Consider the following 19,779-nt stretch of genomic DNA (forward strand, 5'->3'; position numbering starts at 1 on the left):
ACTGCACTAAGACTGGCATCAAGACTGAATTAACCATTGGGTGACACTGTATGCTACCCCACGACTGAAAAAATAGACAGAATGATTCTACGAACTGAATACCTGTCAACAGGTAAACTCTAACTCTATAATCTTTTGCGTAAATAATGTGAACGAAGAAATGAAGACCTTAACCTTGACAATGCCTACAAGGAACCGGTAAGGGCGCATGGACGCGTTTACCTCCATTACACCCAGAGCGGACCGAAGTCCTTTGCATTTACTAAATTTCCATACCGATAGTCTTGCAGCTAAACTGCATGGGTAGCACGACGATGGCCGCAGAGCTTGGTCGTCTGGTGAACGAGAAATGCGCAGACATTTTGTGCCTACAAGAACAGTACACAAGAGATGGAAGAATTGCCGGCCTTCCGAGGTAGTATAATTATGTAAATCACAGGCAGGAGCAAAGCCTAGGCCGCTATCATTGTAGTAAACAATAATATTACAGTAACGCAGATAACCCAATTATGCACATAACATACGGTCACAGTCGACATAACTTCAGACAGGGGAACATAGATCGTCTCGTTGATATACGCCCAGGACTCATATGATATAGAGGCTTTTGCTGAAGTAATGAAAGAAACTGCTCGATTTGCAAATGGCAGACAAAAATGCTGGGTCAACCCTCTGGCACTCTGACAGAACGAAGGCCAGAGAAATAACAATAGTCGACGTTACAAACCAATGTATTTTTTTTGTTTTAAACAAACCAGGCAAGCTGGCAACTTACCAGGGAAATAGTGGAGTAGGCACCAACATATTCATTTCTTCGGCAAACAGTGCATCACTAATACAGGTACGAAATGGCATGTGATCAATAAGAGAATACTCAGTGATCATAACACAATAATTATATACACTAAAACAAACACAGACACAGACACATTACAACACCCAATGTTGCTGCTACGCAAAAAAAAAAAAAAAAGGCAAAACCACTAAGAAACGTGATTGAAGTTTCCTCTCTGAAGAAATCAGATGGTACTACCACAGTGACTCCTCAACCAACTACTTTCTGACGATGACAACACTCAGGACAACCAACTTCACACCGCCCTTCGCAGACTACTTTATGACGAATACGAAAACGAAGGTATCACCATCCCCTTTGCTCGTGAGGAGCCTGCATTGACAACAAAAAAAGTAAAGAACAAAAAGTCTCCGAGCCCTTGTGGTGTGCGTACTGTAAGACCTTCAGTACACACACCATCAGATTATTTGACCTGTCGCTCTAACGAAGTAGGCGAGTGTCAGCAATATGTCTCGTGGTCTTATTGTGGCGTGTTTATCTTCTGTCGTCAGGTCAGACAATAGAAATGCCACTTGCACGCTTAGAGTAGCAGATTGACGGTGACCAACTTTAAACAGAACTTGATTAAAGTTCACACACATTTATTAAAATAATAACAAGCATAAAAATTACTTAACTTGGTTCTGGATGCTATTTACAATTGACAATCTGAAGATCCTTTGGTATTGGTACGTTAATATTATTCTCACATATGTCTCTGATACTTGACAAAAGAGTCTATACATTTATCTTCATGGCTATGTACAGGAATATGGTAATCTTATTAGGCGCAGACTGAAACTTGACTATAGACTGGTACAGACTGGTGCGGACAAATGCAGACTGAATAAACTGAGGTCTGTACACTCATTATAATACCTTGCGTGTTCATGTATCACTGCGCGAGTGTGATCCGCGAGGAGAAAAGGTTCTACGTTAGCAGCAATCTCATTGTCTGCGTTACATATTAATACGCGGATCGGCGGAAGCAGAATTTGGTCCGTCTCTGTGGCAGCGCCATCTCGTAGTGCGGAGACGGACAAGTGCTGCGCCTGGGCTGTTGTGCTTAGTGGGGCGTGCTCTAGTGGGAAAGTTGTGTACGCGCTGACTACGCGGAACTATGTACGCAACAGCCCTGACGGCATCCTCCATGAAACCATCAAACAAGCTGTTCCACTTATCTTCTCATACCTGACATACTTGCTGAATTATGCTCTCCTAGAAGAACGAATGCCGAACATATGGAAGACAGCAAATGCAATTATAATCAGGAAAGCGGAAGACAAAGACCCGACTGACCCTAAGACATACATACCAATATGCCTCATTAACATTCTGGCAAAGGTACGGGAGAGACTGTTGTGCGACAGACTTCAGTCGCACAGGCAGCTCTTCGGCCTTCAACCACATAAATCCGTCTTCGACGCACTAAATATGACCACAGAAATGACGCAGACCATACACGACAATTACATAGCAGCAATCCTAATTGACATAGTTGGTGCTTTCGGCAACCTTCGGTGGCCAGCGCTGTTCGCAATACTTAGAGAGAAGAATGTTGCACTGGCTCTGTACAACAGTCTTAGAGATTACTGTAAAAACGGGATAGTGGAATGGAAAGGGGGTTGTGGGCAAGGATCCATATGCGGCCTGATCTTCTGGGACATATTCATAGAACCACTACTGAATACACTAGAAGACAATGACATAGCAAACGGGGCGGTTGCACACGTGGCAAACGGGGCGGTTGCGTACGTGGATGACATGACCTTATGGTATTGTTATCTGCAAACTCCCGGTCCCAATTAGAGAGTAAAGTCACGCGGCTCCTCGGGTTCATCGGTGAATGGTGCAGGAACAACAAACTCACAATATCAACAAACAAAACTGTTTATCTACTTCTAAAAGTCACACCGAAAAAAAAATCCAGTTATAAAGTTAAACAACGTATCTTTAAAAAGGATATCTTGGCATTTATATTGACGAGCATTTACACTTTCACGAACATGCCACACTGACAATTAACAAGGCGACGAAACTTACGCATAGACTTGCAAGACTGAACGCTATAAGATACATGCTACCCCTTCAGAAAATGCTTCAGACAGTGTGGACATATTACACAGAACTCTTTGAGTCAATAACTTGTATTGAAGCTAATGCTTCGGAACATCGATTATGCTTAGCTACGCGTAAAACCATTGTGAGGGGTGGTCAGAGGAGTGTCCTACTCAGAATCTTGGGGGCTCTCGACACGATCTTGGCTGAGGCACTCTGCGTGGTACTGGAAGTTTTCCTACAGATATTACAATTCGCCACAGAGCTGCTGTCTACTGGCTGAAGAGGGGAAGATGCCACAAAATAAGAAAAATAACTGGACAAGACATAACAGAGAAACGGAAATTAAACAAATGGAGAATTGATACATGGTAGACGGAATGTGACACAACTGATAAATGAAGACGAGTCTACCCTTTGTTTCCCAGTATACGAGAGCAGATGAACTTGAAATACATAAATCCAACACGCGGCATGGTGTACTTTCTCACAAGCAATGGCTCCTAATCGGACAGGTCAGAAGTACATAGTAAATGACACAGACACAAGCACAGATATGGAATCGGATGCTATATCACACACAGGAAGTGAAGACGAGGTAACCATACAAACATAGCAAAAGTATGCGAAAGTTCTACAACACTCAGTTGCAACGTTCTATGCGGCTGTTTTTTATATATTTAGTACCATGTAACACTACCTGAAGATGTGACATTTATTCTTCTTTCGCTGTATCATGTGTGACTGTCTCGAAGATTTTCCGAGCCTTAGCACCTGATGCAGCAGACTATGACATCTTAAAGCAACTCCCAATCTCCACTGTTACCTTAATTTTGGAAACACATTATAACCTAGCCAATCAATACATTAAAGTAAGTATTATCACTCTGAAGACTACATATGTAACAGATGTAACCATAGGCGCAGAAGGTATAAAGGGAAGAAGTGTTACATCATATTTCTCATTTTCGATCTGCATTGTCGCATATTTGGGTTCTATCATTAACTCATTTTATTGGCCACCTCATAATAGATTACCATATTCAATATTTCAGAGTAGGTGAACCTTTGAAAACCTAGGAAAGGGAAGGGTAAACTGGCAGAGTCGTTAGCGAAATCCATAAGAGCGGACACTATTACTCATGGATGTACCTCTTTCTTAGACTAATATCAGTGTCCAATGAGAATTTCAGGCATGCAGGTGCTTAAGAGGTCCAAAATTCACAAAATCTCACAACAGGAAAGTAAATAATAATGTTATCATATTTAACCAAAATATTGGTGGATTAAAGAAAGCCGCGCGGGATTAGCCGAGTAGTCTAGGGCGCTACAGTCATGGACGGTGCGGCTCCACCCGGCGGAGGTTCGAATCCTCCCTCTGGCATGCGTGTGTGTGTTTGTCCTTAGGATAATTTAGGTTAAGTAGTGTGTAAGCTTAGGGACTGATGACCTTAGCAGTTAAGTCCCATAAGATTTCATGCACATTTGAACATTTGAACATTTTGATTAAAGAAAAAAGTAGATTCTCACAAAAGTAAAGTAAAAAATAATGTTACCACTTTTGACCAAAAGATCCCGGGATTGAAGAATAAAGTAGATGAGCTCCTGGTTTGTTTGGATGACATTGAATCTTATAATGTAGTAGATATACTATGCCTGCCTAAGCATCACATTGTGTCTGATATGGAGAAGGTAAATATCAGTGGTTATAAACTAGCTGCACATAAGAGTAGAGTGAATAAGGTGAGAGGGGGAGTTCCCATATATGACAAAAGTTATCGCTGTGCAGAAGGCTTGGATACTAAAACGTTTTGTCTAGGGCAACATATAGAAGCATGTACCTGTCAACTTAAACTGAAGGAGGGCTCTTTTATGATTGTAACAATATATAGGTCCCCTTCAGGAAACTTTCATTTATTGCTGGAAAACTTGGATGCCTTGTTGCGCTATCTGACAGGTAGAGAAAAGCAAATTATTATTTGTGGGGACGTCAATATTGATTCACTGAAAGAGTGTAATAGGAATAATAACCTCCAAGTCTTGTTCGGTTCTTTCAATTTGACATCTGTCATTAATTTTCCTACTTGGGTAGTAAAGGAGAGCAGCACATTGATAGATAACACTTTTATAGACCAAGATAGGTTTAATAACATAAATTCTTGGCCTGTTGAGAATGGCATTTCTGATGATGATGCTCAGCTAGTTACAGTATATGAGATAGCTCCATTCAGTAATTCAAAACTACCCTCCAAAGTTGTGCGTTTAATTAATGACTCAACAATTAGAAATTTCAGAGTAAATCTTCAGCAGTTAGACTGGGATGAGGTGTACAAGGAACCAGATGCTAATTTAAAATATAACTTATTTCATAATACACTTGTAAGAGAATTTGAGAACTGTTTGCACAAGAATGTAGTTATATCTAATTATAAGAAACCATTCAAAAATCCTTGGCTTACTAAAGGAATTAATATATCTTGTAACCACAAAAGGGAACTGTATCTAACAACAAGAAAGAGTAATGACCCAGAAACAGCCAAATATTATAAAAACTACTGTGCTACATTAAGAATGGTTACTAAAAAGTCCAGAAGCACGTGCATCATGTGTGAGATTAATACCTCTGATAACAAAATTAAAACAATTTAGAATATTATTACAAGGGAGACAGGGCAACCAAGAGTACAGGATGACGTCATGACCATCAAAGCGAATGGAAACTTGATAAACAACATGCCGGAAATCGAAAACGTTTTGAATAATCATCTTTTAATGGTCCAGAGAAAATAGGATCTAAACGTTCATTAGAAGAAGCAAGGCAGTTAATGGAAGAGGCCTTGCCCGCACCATTTGATACAATTGAAATTCCACCCACCTCTCCTTCTGAAATTAGGAAGATAATAAACTCTCTCAAGAATAAGAGCTCACATGGAATTGATGGCATTTCCAGCAGGATAATAAAAGATTGTTAGCAAGAAATAAGTGGGATTCTTTGCCACATATGTAATAGCTCTCTGAAGCAGAGTATTTTCCCAGATAGACTGAAGTATGCCATTGTTAAACCACTGCATAAAAACGGGGATATGTCTGATGTCAACAACTACAGCCGAATCTCTCTTCTGACTGCCTTATACAAAATTCTTTAAAAAGTAATCTATTATAGAGTAGCTTCACACCTTTGTAAAAATAAAGTTTTAACAAAATGTCAGTTTGGTTTCCAGAAGGATTTTTCCACGAAAAATGCTATATATATATTTTCAGTAATGAAATATTAAATGCTCTGAGTAACCGGAAGTCACCCATTGGATTTTTTGTGGTCTATCAAAGGCTTTTGATTGTGTAAATCACGGAATACTTCTAGATAAGCTCAAGTACTGTGGTATGAATGGGACAGTGCTCAAATGGTTTAAATCATACCTAACTGGAAGAGTGCAGATAGTTGAACTAAGCAGTTCACATAATATGCAAAAAACTGGTGATTTCTCAAACTGGGGAACAATCAAGAATGGGGTGCCGCATGGTTCGGTCTTGGGTTCTCTGCTGTTCTTAATATTTATTAATGACTTGCCATTCTATATTCACGAAGACGCAAAGTTGGTACTTTTTGCCGATGATACAAGTGTAGCTATCACACCCAACAGACAAGAAATAACTGGTGAAATTGTAAACGATGTTTTTCAGAAAATCATTAAGTGGTTCTCTGCAAATGGGCTCTCATTAAATTTTTACAATACACTGTATATACAGTTCCACACAGTAAATGGAATGACACAATTAATAAATATAGACTTCGAACAGATATCGGTAGCTAAGGTAGAATATTCAAAATTTCTAGTTGTGTCCATTGATGAGGGGTTGAACTGGAAAAAACACCCTGAGGATCTGCTGAAACGATTGAGTTCAGCTACTTATGCTATTAGGGTCATTGCAAATTTTGGCGAGAAACATCTCAGGAAATTAGCTTATCATGCCTATTTTCATTCTCTGCTTTCGTATGACATGGTATTCTGGGATAACTCATCATTGAGTAAAAGAGTGTTCATTGCACAATAGCCTCACATTGCACTATAGCCTCACAATATATATATATATATATATATATATATATATATATATATATATATATATATATATATATATATATATATATTCACTTATGAAATTTGTTATTAATAATCCTCCGAACGAATTCAAGAGTAATAGTTGTGTACATGGCTACAACACTAGGAGAAAGGATGATCTTCACTACTCAAGGTTAAATCAGTTCAGAAGGGGGTAACTTATGCTGCCACAAAAGTCTTTGGTCACTTACCTAATAGCATCAAAAGTCTGACAGATAGCCATATAACATTTAAGACGCAATTAAAAGAATATCTTAATGGCAACTCCTTCTACTCATTAAATGAATTTTTGGATACAGTGAGTGGGTAATTTCCCCAACCCCCTACAAAAAAATTAAAAATATTAAGTGTCATGTAATATTTTGTGTATTGTAATATCCTGTATAACCACCTTTTATTAACCTGACACGTTCCACACCGCCGGCCGCGGTGGTATCGCGGTTCTAGGCGCTCAGTCCGGAAACGCGCGACTGCTACGGTCGCAGGTTCGAACCCTGCCTCGGGCATGGATGCGTGTGATGTCCTTAGGTTAGTTAGGTTTAAGTAGTTCTAAGTTCTAGGGGACTGATGACCACAGATGTTAAGTCCCATAGTGCTCAGACCCATTTGAACCATTTTTTAACGTTCCACACCGTTACGAAGTGTCGTACTCATGATCTATGGAACAAGTACTAATCTAATGTAATCTAACCTACCAACTACTTATTGTCAGCAACATTATTTTGAGCCCTTATTATGTTAAGGCCTTATTCTGTAAATCGTATACTTACATGTTTATTCGACAAAATAAATTTATTTGTGATGCTTTGTGACCCTAAATAACGAAAAGTGTGAGGTCATCCACATGAGTGCTAAAAGGAACTCGTTAACTTCGGTTACAGGATAAATCAGTCTAATATAAAAGTCGTAAATTCAACTACATGCGTAGGTATTACAATTACGAACAAATTAAATTGGAAGGAACACATAGAAAATGTTGTCGGCAAGGCTGACCAAAGACTGCGTTTTATTGGCAGGACACTTAGAAAATGTAACAGAACTACTAAGGAGGCTGCCTACACTAAACATGTCCGTCCTCTTTTAGAATACTGCTGCACGGTGTGGGATCCTTACCAGATAGGACTGACGGAATACATCGAAAAAGTTCAAAGACAGGCAGCACGTTTTGTATTATCGCGAAATATTGGAGAGAGTGTCATAGAAATGATACAGGATTTGGGCTGGACATCGTTAAACAAAAGGCGTTTTTCGTTGCGACGGAAACTTGTCATGAAATTCCAATCACCAACTTTCTCCTCCGAATGCGAAAATATTTTGTTGACACCGTCCTACATAGGGAGGAACGATCACCACGTTAAAATAAGGGAAATCAGAGCTCATACGGAAAGATATAGGTGTTCATTCTTTCCGTGCGCTAAATTGGAATAATAGAGAATTGTGAAGGTGGTTTGATGAACCCACTGTCATGTACTTCAATGTGATTTGCAGAGAATCCGTGTAGATGTAGATGTAGATGCTTAATTTTCTTATCACTTAGTAGTGAGATGATTAATTACATTTCCTGCACATCTTTATAACTATTGAGCGTAGAGACTATTGCATCATGCGGGTAATCTTTTTACCACACATCTACAGTGTCGTTTCAATTCTCTTAGGATTCATTTTTCCATTGTTCATGAGTTAAGGTGGTAGTTTAAGGGGGCGTGTTGAGTGTATGAGCAGTTCTCATGCAAATGAAGTTGAATCCAAGTGTTACACATGCGTCTCGGTCCGAGCACCTCGCAAACCTGCAAGGTCATCATTGTTGATGGATCTTCCAATGATTAAACGACCAACAATTCAGATTGGTTAAGGTAATGTTAGTGGGCAAGTTAGTCCAAAATCTGAACGTGGTATTTTGGTTAGGAACGACATTAGTGGTGTTAATATTCCGAAATCGGTTGAAGGAGCTGTAATTGTGATTGATTCAATGGCATGGTTAAAGGAAGTTCTGTCACATTTTTAGCTCTGATATGCGTGTACTGCAGTCTATTATAGGGGCACGGAGTACATAAATGGAACAGGGAAATTCTGATTTGAATTCAGATACTGAAAGTGTAGAAGCTGAGGTTTAAAAATATTAAATCAGCTGCTGGAAGGGTTACTGATACAAAATTAGAAGTTATAAGGGCGGACATGGGCAACATTTCTGCGGAGGTTTGCCTGGTTAACCCCACAGTCAATACAGCAGAAAAAGACTTCGTGGAAAAGGAAAGGATACAGGACGAGCTGAGTAGAAATGTCAAGAACTGTATGCTAAAGCAAAATTCGCTTCAGTATGTGACTACAAAACCGGTTAGCAATTTGTCCGTTAGAGTAGCAAAATGTCTAAAGAAGGTACTTAAAAGCACAGACCATTTAAAATCAAAATTAAGTAAAGACTGTGTACAGCGTGAGCGGCAGATGAAAGATATATGGGCAGAATTAAATGCAATTTCAGCGAATCAGGATACTACTGTGACAGGTGTTCCATGGGGTAGCTCAGGAACGACAAAATGTTTTCCGGAGAACTAAAATACCATTCTGTTGATAGTATTGCTGCATGTAGAGATGGTTTTGTGCGGGGAATGCCGGAAGAGGGTAAAATTAAGTTTAATGGAGGACATCTCGAGGGAAATGCACAATCATGGCAAATTTACCACCTATGAAGCGTTTCGTAGTTGTTTCCTGAAGAAATTCTGGAGTGGAGCGAAACAAACACGACTTCAGAATCAGTTCCTAAATGGACCAGGATTCGGATACGGATGTGGGTCGATGCAGCATTTTTGTATGCGTGAACTTGGTATGTTGATGCATATAAATCGACCACTGGGTGTATTGACAGAGACCGCTACCCTCAAAAGAAACTTACCGGAATTTTCACTACCATATCTTGTTCACAGTCCGACAAAGTCCACCCTGTTTTTATATTTTCTTGAGAAACGTCTACAGGCGTAGAAATTGAAGCTACATGATAGGATCAACAGACAGGGCAAAGGACACAGTATTATAATAATGCTACGGGTGAGGAAAATTTGATAAAGGAGCCAAAAATGTAGGAGATGGAGGTTGTAAGAGTTGTGGGAAAAGTTTCTGTCACCTCACCCGGCACTGTTGCCAAATGGATTCGTGATGGTGACAACAGATGGGGCAACGTCCCAGTGACGTCATGGCAGCAAGTTCAGATTTTGGTGGGAAAACAGGTCAATTGGGTTACCTCCACTAACATAACTCCACCATCCGTTCAATCCGCTCCCCCCTCTCACCCCTCTCCTTCCCCTCCACCACTCATCTCCCTCATTTGTAAAATTGGTGGGAAAAGGACTCAGTCTGTACTGGGCTGCTGGAAAGGATATATTTAAGTCTTTATTTAGCCGGCCGCTGGTGGCCGAGCGGTTCTAGGCGCTTCAGTCTGGAAACGCGAGCGCTACGGTCGCAGGTTCGAATCCCGCCTCGGGCTTGTATGTGTGTCATGTCCTTAGGTTAGTTAGGTTTAAGAAGTTCTAAGTTCTAGGGGACTGATGACCTGAGATGTTAAGTCCCATAGTGCTCAGAGCCATTTGAACCATTTAAGTCTTTATTTGGTACGCATTGTGGTATATTGTTTATTTAAACAATTTGAGTCGTCTTAGACAGTAGCTCCATCCAGTGTATTCACCTTCAGGCCCAGAGACCAACTGACCTAGTTCACAACATCAACATCAGAGGGCGCTGTTGGCCCTGCCCCCTCGCCTCCTGCGACATAATGCAGGATGGCGGTCTGGATAAAAAATGGTAGGAAATTGTCTCAGACTGTATCTGTCTGCTGGACTGGGAGGATGGACGTAATAGTTTACTGCGTCCTAGTATTCAGTGGATGAGACATATAAGCTGCACAAGGAGGAGTTTGATGGGCATATTAGCTGTAATCTTGCTGCTGAGGATTGTGTCCATAGCCACCTGATCGATGTTTGTAAAGCAATGATATTTAATGAAGTCATGGAGAAGCTGAAAACACTTGATGAAATAATGAAGACGCAGCAGGATAGGGCTAAGTTACAAGTTGCAACTCATGCTGATAAATGCATGTGCTGTAACTGTAGATCCTTCGATAAAAATCCAGTAAGTCATTCAAAGCGCAAAAGGCAAAACGTTCACCTACTATGGAGCAAGCAGCCATTTGTACAATTGAGGAAATTCTGGTGATGAGCATGGATGAATGTAATAAGTGTACTACATGTAAGCACACAGCTCAGAACTGTATACATAGCCTCCTACACAATGAGTGGAAAGAAAAGTTAATGGATGAGCGAATGGTGAATACTTTTCGACAAATAATAGCAATGCAGCGACATGGCATGAAGATGCATTTCGAAAGTCACGCAGATACATCCTTTTGTGGGAATTGCCTCCCTTTTATTGAAACTGCCTGAAACTCCACATCAGCTTCGTCCTATTCCACAATGAGCCATATCCAAACCTTGAGGTTTGGATATCAGCTGGCCTAGTTCACAACATCTCCACCAGATGGTACCGTCAGCTCTCCCCTCTCCCTTTCCATGATGTAATCGAAGATGGTGGTCTAGAAAAAAGGGCAGGAACCTATAGGAGCACTGAATCCGGTCTCACGTGATAGGATGCAGCTAATAGGATGGCAGTATCTTGTGATGTCACCAAAGGGGAGATACAGCAGTCTCAGCAGCTGCATGACGTCATTTTCACTCAGGCAGCCAGTTGCAGCAGCAACATCAGCAGAAGAAGAACGATGAAACGTCAGCAGCAGCAGTCGAGATCCAGCACAGCCCTGCAGAACAGCAAGATACAGAAAAGTACGTATTCCATATCACAACTTTAGTTCGTATTATTATTACAGGTTGTTTTCGTGTCTTAGTATGTATGTAATGCTTCCTCCTCTTTGTTCAGTAGTAGCCTTTGATATCTCGAAGCCAGCAGTGGTGAGCACCAGCATGTCAACCTCTACCGTGTCCAGACCCATAGCAACCTCAGCCGCCATCTTGTCGAGACCTGCACTGGCCACTGGACATGTGGCAGCAACGACCTCGAGCATGTCCGAACTTGTAGTGACCATGTGGGATCCTGTAGCACACACAGAGCACTTTCTGGAGCAAGACAATGAGCTGTTATTGTTTATCCCAGCCATCTTTTAGCGCGATGAGGGTACCCAGCCTTTTCCTAATGCTTTGAATGCTGCTGGTGGTCCTAAACAACAGCAAGATGGAGGTCGGCACTGGTAACCGACATATGACCCATCGCATCAGAAAATCTCTGTGGTAATGCAGGGACAGAGGGGAGATGCTGAGGATAAGAAAGTTCTACACCTTTCCACCTGCTGGTGTTGGACATGGAGTTGTTATTGTCCGTCACACTCATCTATTTGTGGGATAAGGATGGGTGGTCTGCTCCTAAAGCATAATGCTGCTGCTATTTCTAAACAACAGCAAGATGGAGGACAGTGCTGGTCACCGACATATGACCCATCACAGCAGAACATACCTGTGCTAGCACAGAGACGGAGTGCAGATGCTGTGGATGAGAAGGTATCAAGCATGCCCACACTTTTCAGATCTACATACAATGTAAGTCCTAGTGGAACGAAATGTGTAAATGTCAGTATAGAAGCACATCATGCCTAGGGCTGGCATGTGAGGATAGAAACAGAAAATGCATCGAATGGTGTTAAAGTGTCTATTCCTGAGTTACACTAGGACGAAAAACGTCGTGCATAGCTCTACATCAATCAGCAGATGGCCACATAGTATTATCAAGCTCGTACACCGCCCCTCCCTGTGGATATTTGGCTTACTGGTGTGACACTATATATTACATCAGTATATGATGACTCTGCACTATGTGTGAAATCCGGTGACAGGCGTGTTTATCTATGGCACGCCTCAGTGGTGAACTTATACAATATGGATACTGCACTACACCTTGTATTGGAGGGATTCAGTCGTTAGCTACCAAGCATAGACTCCTCTTGTAAACTTTCTACGTGTGCATAGTGTACACGTTGGTGATTTAGAGCAGTATCTTTGTTTGCTCATGAACACAGAGTCAAAAGAGAAACAGGTTAAATGTGTGTGTGAAAAACCAGAGTATTGTGAGGTATCCATCGGCTTGAAGGAGCTAGGTGTGGAATTCATTGCATATCAAAAAGCTTTATCTGGGATATATTGCACAGGTGCGATGAGGATAAAGATAGAGTCTGATGATTTTTTGAAATACTGCATCCGATCTACAATTTTTAAGTAACTTATAAGCATATATAATCTCAGACTATATTCGTGTTTTATTTCATTTTCATCATAGTCCTAGTACTACTCTTGCTAATATCCTTATTTTCAATGCTGCGCCTATGATCACATAGCAGCAGATAATTGCCTGAAGCACCTCCTCACCATTAATTTCCAAAATGAATGATCTACACAGAGCATTCAGCTACACACACACTGTGTGTGTGTGTGTGTGTGTGTGTGTGTGTGTGTACAGGGTGAAGCTAAATTCGTGCACTCGGGCTTCGCTGTGCGACTAATCACATGCCAGCGATAAAAGTCTCTCACAAAATTTCGTCTGGTGAGTACATCCGGCAGAAAAAGGACGTTAAGGAGTGGCAATCTGGCAACAATGTAACCACATGTACGGTAACAACCTGTGAGAGCAAGGTATCGACCGTGCTGTACAGTTAGTGCAGTGGACTGAGTACTGGGATAGCAGGCAGGAGCTCGAGCACTTGATCCTGAGTCGGGGTACATTATTTTTATTTCCTAATTTCATTCTGACATTTAATACTACAATATACACCGTTTCTTAGGTCACATGTATCCTAAATTTACAACATTTTGTAACGCTGAACATAACAAATACATGGTTAGACAAATAAGAAATAGGCAATTGGAAAAAGTTACTCTCATGGCACAGAATGATTACAAAACAACATCAAGATCGAAATGATAAGGACGATAGCACGACATCTACTTGTCATTTATACTACATGGAATACGAGCGCACAGATGTAGCACATTAGCAACCAGTGACAATGATAATGTCCATAACAATGACCGCATGACCTTCACCACAGAATACGTTATTCTCAGAACAATAGACGCTCAAAGCGACCTCACTACGCGTCCAAACATTGATCAACCCGACGGATCGTACAGCTCTGGACCCTTCGCAGCAAAGTTGTGTCCACAGTAACAAACGCAGCATGAACATGCGCTACCAATTCTACCACATTGTTCGACGGAGTAGAGCACACGTGCTCCTTCAAGTATGCCCACAGGAAGAAATCCTGGGGATTTAGGTCAAGTGAACGCGGTGATCACACAACAGGACCTCCACGTCCGAGCCATTTCCCTGGAAATGTCCTGTCTAAATACTGTCGCACATTAATTCCAGAGTGGGAAGGTGCACCATCATGTAGGAACTATTTCCTCTGTCGAACACGTAGTGGAACATCTTCCAGAGCATCAGGCAGATAGTTTGAGAGGAATGCATGATACCTTCGTGCAGTCAATTGGTCAGGCAACATGTAGGGGCGCCAAACACCTGTCACACAATATTCCGGCCCAGACTTTGATACCAAAGCGAACTTGATATCCACGGTCGAGGGTGACGTGGGGATTAACCACACAGCAATGGTGGGCGTTGTGCATATTGAAGAGACCCTCACGAGTGAATGCTGCTTCATCCGACCATATTACGGTTTTCACGAAATCATCATTGGCATCCTGTTGTTGTTGGAACCATTCACAGAATTACATCCGCTGATGGCGATCTGCAGGATGGAGGTGTTGCGTGAAAGCATAATGATAGGTCCATTCTGCCTTGCTACGCTAGGTGTACTTTGCTGAGGTTCTTGGTGTACGACCTCCAGAATAGCTTCCTCAGTAGCTGGAGTACGGTGAGTCCGTGGACGACCTCTGTCACGTAGTAGTGGAAGGAGGGAACGACGGAACACGTTTTCATCTTGATTGCGTCGACGAGGATATCTAGCAGCATATTCATGAATGGCAACACCACCCCGGTTATCAGATCTACATCTACATCTGCATGGCTACTCAGAAATTCACACTTAAGTGCCTGGCAGAGGGTTCATCGAACCATTTTCATTCTAGTTGTCTACCATTCCACTCTCGAATGGGGCGTCGGAAAATGGAATTCCTAGGTATTTAGTCGATTTGACAGAACTTAGATTTGTGCGATTTATCGTTTACCCAAAATTTATTGGATTTCTTTTAGTACCCATATGGATGACCTGGCACTTTTCTTTGTTTAGATCCAATTGCCACTTTTTGCACCATACAGAAATTCTCTCAAGATCATTTAGTAATTGATATTAATCGTCTGATGATTTTACTATACGGCAAATTACAGCGTCATCTGCAAAAACTCTAAGGGGGCGTCTCAGATTACCACCTAGATGATTTACATAAATCAGGAACAGCAGAGGGCCTATGATACTACCTTGCGGAAAGCCAGATACCACTTCTGTTCTAATCGATGATTTACTGTCTATCACTACGAACTTTTACCTCTCTGAGAGGAAATCACGAATACAGTCACACAACTGAGGCGATACTCCATATGCACGCAATTTGATTAATAATCTCTTGTGCGGAACGGTATCAAAAGCCTTCTGTAGATCTAGGAATATGGAATCGATCTGAGACCCCTTGTCGGGAGTACTCATTGCTTCATGGGAATAACAAGAATGATATTTTCTGAATTCGTGTTGGTTATGTATCAATAAGACATTATATTCAAGGTGATTCATAATGTTCGAGTACAGTATATGAGCCAAAATCCTACTGCAAATTGAGGTCAGTGATATGGGTATGTAATTCAGTGGGTTACTCCTATTTCCTTTCTTGAATATTGGAGTGACCTGTTCTACTTTCCAGTCTTTAGGAACAGACCTTACGTCGAGTGAGCGGTTGTGTATGATTGCTAAGAAAGGCGCTATTATTTCTGCATACTCTGAAAGGATTCTAATTGGTATAACATTTAGACCGTAACACTTGCCTTTCATAAATGATTTGAGTTGTTTCGCAACACCTAAGATATCCACTTTTATGTCACTCTTGCTAACAACTGTTCTGGTTTCGAATTCTGGAATATTTACTTCGTCTTCTTTCGTGAAGGAATTACGGAAGACTGTATTTAGTAACTCCGCTTTAGTGGCAACATCATCGGTAACGTTTACGCCGCTATCGTGCGGTGACGGTATTGACTCTTCCATTGCGGAAACTACTAAAAGCATCTGGCATTGACGTCCGCACTAAATTACGAGCTTCCGTGAAATTTAGCCAGTCTTGGGGATTTTGCCATCTTCTGAATTTGGCATGCTTTTTTCGTTGCTTCTGCAACAGTGCTCTGACGTGTTTTGTGTACCATGGTGGGTCAGTACCGTCTATTATTAACTTATGCGGTATGAATCTATCTATTGCTATCGATACTGTATCTTAGAATTTGAGCCATATCTGATCTACACTTACATAATTAGCTTGGAAAGAATGGAGACTCTCTTGTAGGAAGGCATCAAGAGAATTTTTATCTGCTGTTTTAAATAGATATATTTTGCGTTTATTTTTAGTGGTTTTGGTTGATATAGTTTCGAGCCTCGCTACAATGACATTGTGTTCACTAATCCCTGCATCCGCCATGACGCTCTCTATTAGATCAGGATTATTTGCTTCTAGGAGGTCAAGTGTGTTTTCGCAAGCATTTGCAATTCGTGTGGGCTCATGAACAAACTGTTCAAAGTACTTCTCAGAGAAAGCATTTAGTACAATTTCGGAAGATGTTTTCTGTCTACCACCGGCTTTGAACATGTAATTTTCGCCAAGAAATCGAGGACTGAAGTCTTCACCAAGTATAACTGTATGAGTGGGGTGCTTATTTGTAATGTGAGTCAAGCTTTCTTTGAACCGTTCAGCTATTATACGATCTGAGTCGGGGGGTCGGTAGAAGAAGCCAAGTATTATTTCGGTACGGCTGTTGAATATAACCTCTACCCATAGTAATTTGCAGACTATCTATTTCAATTTCACTACGAGATAAACTAATACCAACAGACACAAACACACGACCACCTACTTTATTTAATCTATTCTTTCTGAACACGGTTTGCGCCTTTGTAAAAATTTCAGCAGAATTTATCTCCAGCTTTAGCCAGCTTCCTGTTCCTATAACAATTTCAGCTTCAGTGCTTTCTATCAGCATTTGAAGCTCTGGTACTCTTCCAACACAGCTACGATAATTTACAACTACAATACCGACTGTTGCTTGGTCGATTCTCGTCGTTTCTTTGCTCTGTACCCTTTGAAACTGGAGCCCTTTTTGATCTTCCCCGAGACCAGAACCATATCCACATATTCATAATTTGTGTATGCCATACGTCTGCCTTAACGAAGTGTAGTGGACCTGAACGAGACAAGAATAATAGTTAGTATTAATCTATGTGACCGTTGGTAGGGTACAAAGAAAACAGGTTTGGCATATAGTAGATGAAGCGATGCGAATAAATTCACGCCCATGACATGGAAAGGGCTTCTTTCAAACCTGACCAGTCTTCCATTTCTACGATTGTAGTATGTAAGTGCAAATGTTTTGTAGCGGACCCACTGCAATCGCTGTTGACGATTAAGATGCCAGATACCGTACCACCTGTACTACATGTACCAAATAAAAATTATATGCCTCAACCGAGCATCGAACCATCGACCTCCTACATGCCAACTTAAAACTCTATCTACTGCATCAACTGTATAGCTGAACAGACCAGTGCTGACACAGGTAGTTACCATACATGTGGTTACAGTGTTGCCTGATTGCCACTGTTTAACGTCCTTTTTTTGCCGGATGTACCCGCCGGACGAAATTTTTAGATAAACACTTCTTTTTTCGCTGGGATATGAGGAGTCGTGCTGGGAAGTCCGAGTGCGCACTTCGACCAACATACAGGGTGGTCCATTGATAGTGACCGGGCCAATTATCTCACGAAATAAGCATCAAACGAAAAAACTACAAAGAACGAAACTCGTCTAGCTTGAACGGGGAAACCAGATCGCGCTATGGTTGGCCCGCTAGATGGCGCTGCCATAGGTCAAACGGATATCACTTGCTTTTTTTTTTAATATGAACCCCCGTTTTTTATTACATACTCGTGTAGTACGTAAAGAAACATGAATGTTTTAGTTGGATAACTTTTTTCACTTTGTGACAGATGGCGCTGTAATAGTCACAAACGTATAAGTACGTGGTATCACGTAACATTCCGCCGTGTGGACGGTATTTGCTTCGTGATACATTACCGATGTTAAAATCGACCGTTACCAATTACGAAAACATAGGATAGCTACAGAAACATAGGGTAGTCGCACAGCTGTAACACACGCTATGGTTTGCATAAAACTCACTGAGTCAATACGCGTCTTTTTCCCTTTCTCCTCATTCTTCTTCTTGCTTATAATTACCATATTGTGAAGTACTTACATCATGGTCTTATAGGTAAAGTTCATTTGGGACAATGTATTGTGGCCTTCTTTTTGTCTTTTGTATGAGTACAAAGTTCAAGACCTTTCGACACTGCCGTGCGGGGTAGCCGCGAAGTGTAGGGGTCTTGTCACGGTCAGTGCGGCTTCCCCATCGGAGGTTCGAGTCCTCCCTTGCGCATGGGTGTGTGTGTTGTCCTTAGCGTAAGTTACTTTAAATTAGATGAAGTAGTGCATAAGCTTACGGACCGATGACCTCAGTGGTTCCGTCCCATAAGACCTAACCACAAATTTAAATTTAAATTTGTTTCTTTCGTCACTGTTGTTATTTTCGCCTGACAGTGCTCCCATTAATGCTGACCACAGATTTAAGGGCAGGTAATAACGCTTTTTTCACACGCCTTAAATTTATAATGAAGTATAGTGTTCAAGTACTTATCATGTCCACATTTTGACCCTTCCCCAAGTACCATGTCATCAGTACGATATGAGTTTGTTACGTTTTTGAAGGGAAAAATATTTCGTCTGTAACCGACGTCACAAGGACACTTTTATTCGGTGGCCCTAGACTCTGAGGAATTCCGTCAGAATTTTTTTTGTGGAAGGAGTTTTCACTGCCAGTACCTGGCCAGTAAGGAGGGAGCAGGTGGTGCCTTCAAGTTTCTCATTACCGTAATCCGAACCAGTGAATTACAAATCTGTCGGCAGTGACACGTACAGTGAAGGATTATGACACTTTATGTAGCTTTCTGCCCATCCGATGGGGACGCTAGGCTACGTAATGTACTGTACAGGCGTTGCTTTCGCCCTCTTCATTCTCTCACCGTCACATCATACAAACGCGACACCACACTACATACACACATAACACCTACGCTCAACATATACATATAGGACACAACTCTCTGATGCCGCTAGGAATAGCGTCTATGCGCGCGGCGGAAGAAAGCCCTTTACGCTTAGGCCGCTGAACCTACCCCTTGCGACTCGCAGCCGAAAATGCCATTCGTAGCTTTGTCTTTCGAGAGCTTAGATAGGCAGTTTATATAACAGGCGCATCATTCACATTAATGCTTTGGTATTCGCTATGTGTTTACGAATCGATTGGTGTCAAAGGCTGCAACATACGCGCAGTTTTCCCTGAGGAATACAGTACTCTCAATAAAACTATATGTTACAGTATCTCTGCTTCGTACCATATTTAGAATTATTTACAAAAATAACCTTAGTTAATCAAACGAACTTTGACCCC

Source organism: Schistocerca nitens, chromosome 3, assembly GCF_023898315.1.
Source record: "Schistocerca nitens isolate TAMUIC-IGC-003100 chromosome 3, iqSchNite1.1, whole genome shotgun sequence".
NCBI classification, from domain to species: Eukaryota; Metazoa; Arthropoda; class Insecta; order Orthoptera; family Acrididae; genus Schistocerca; species Schistocerca nitens.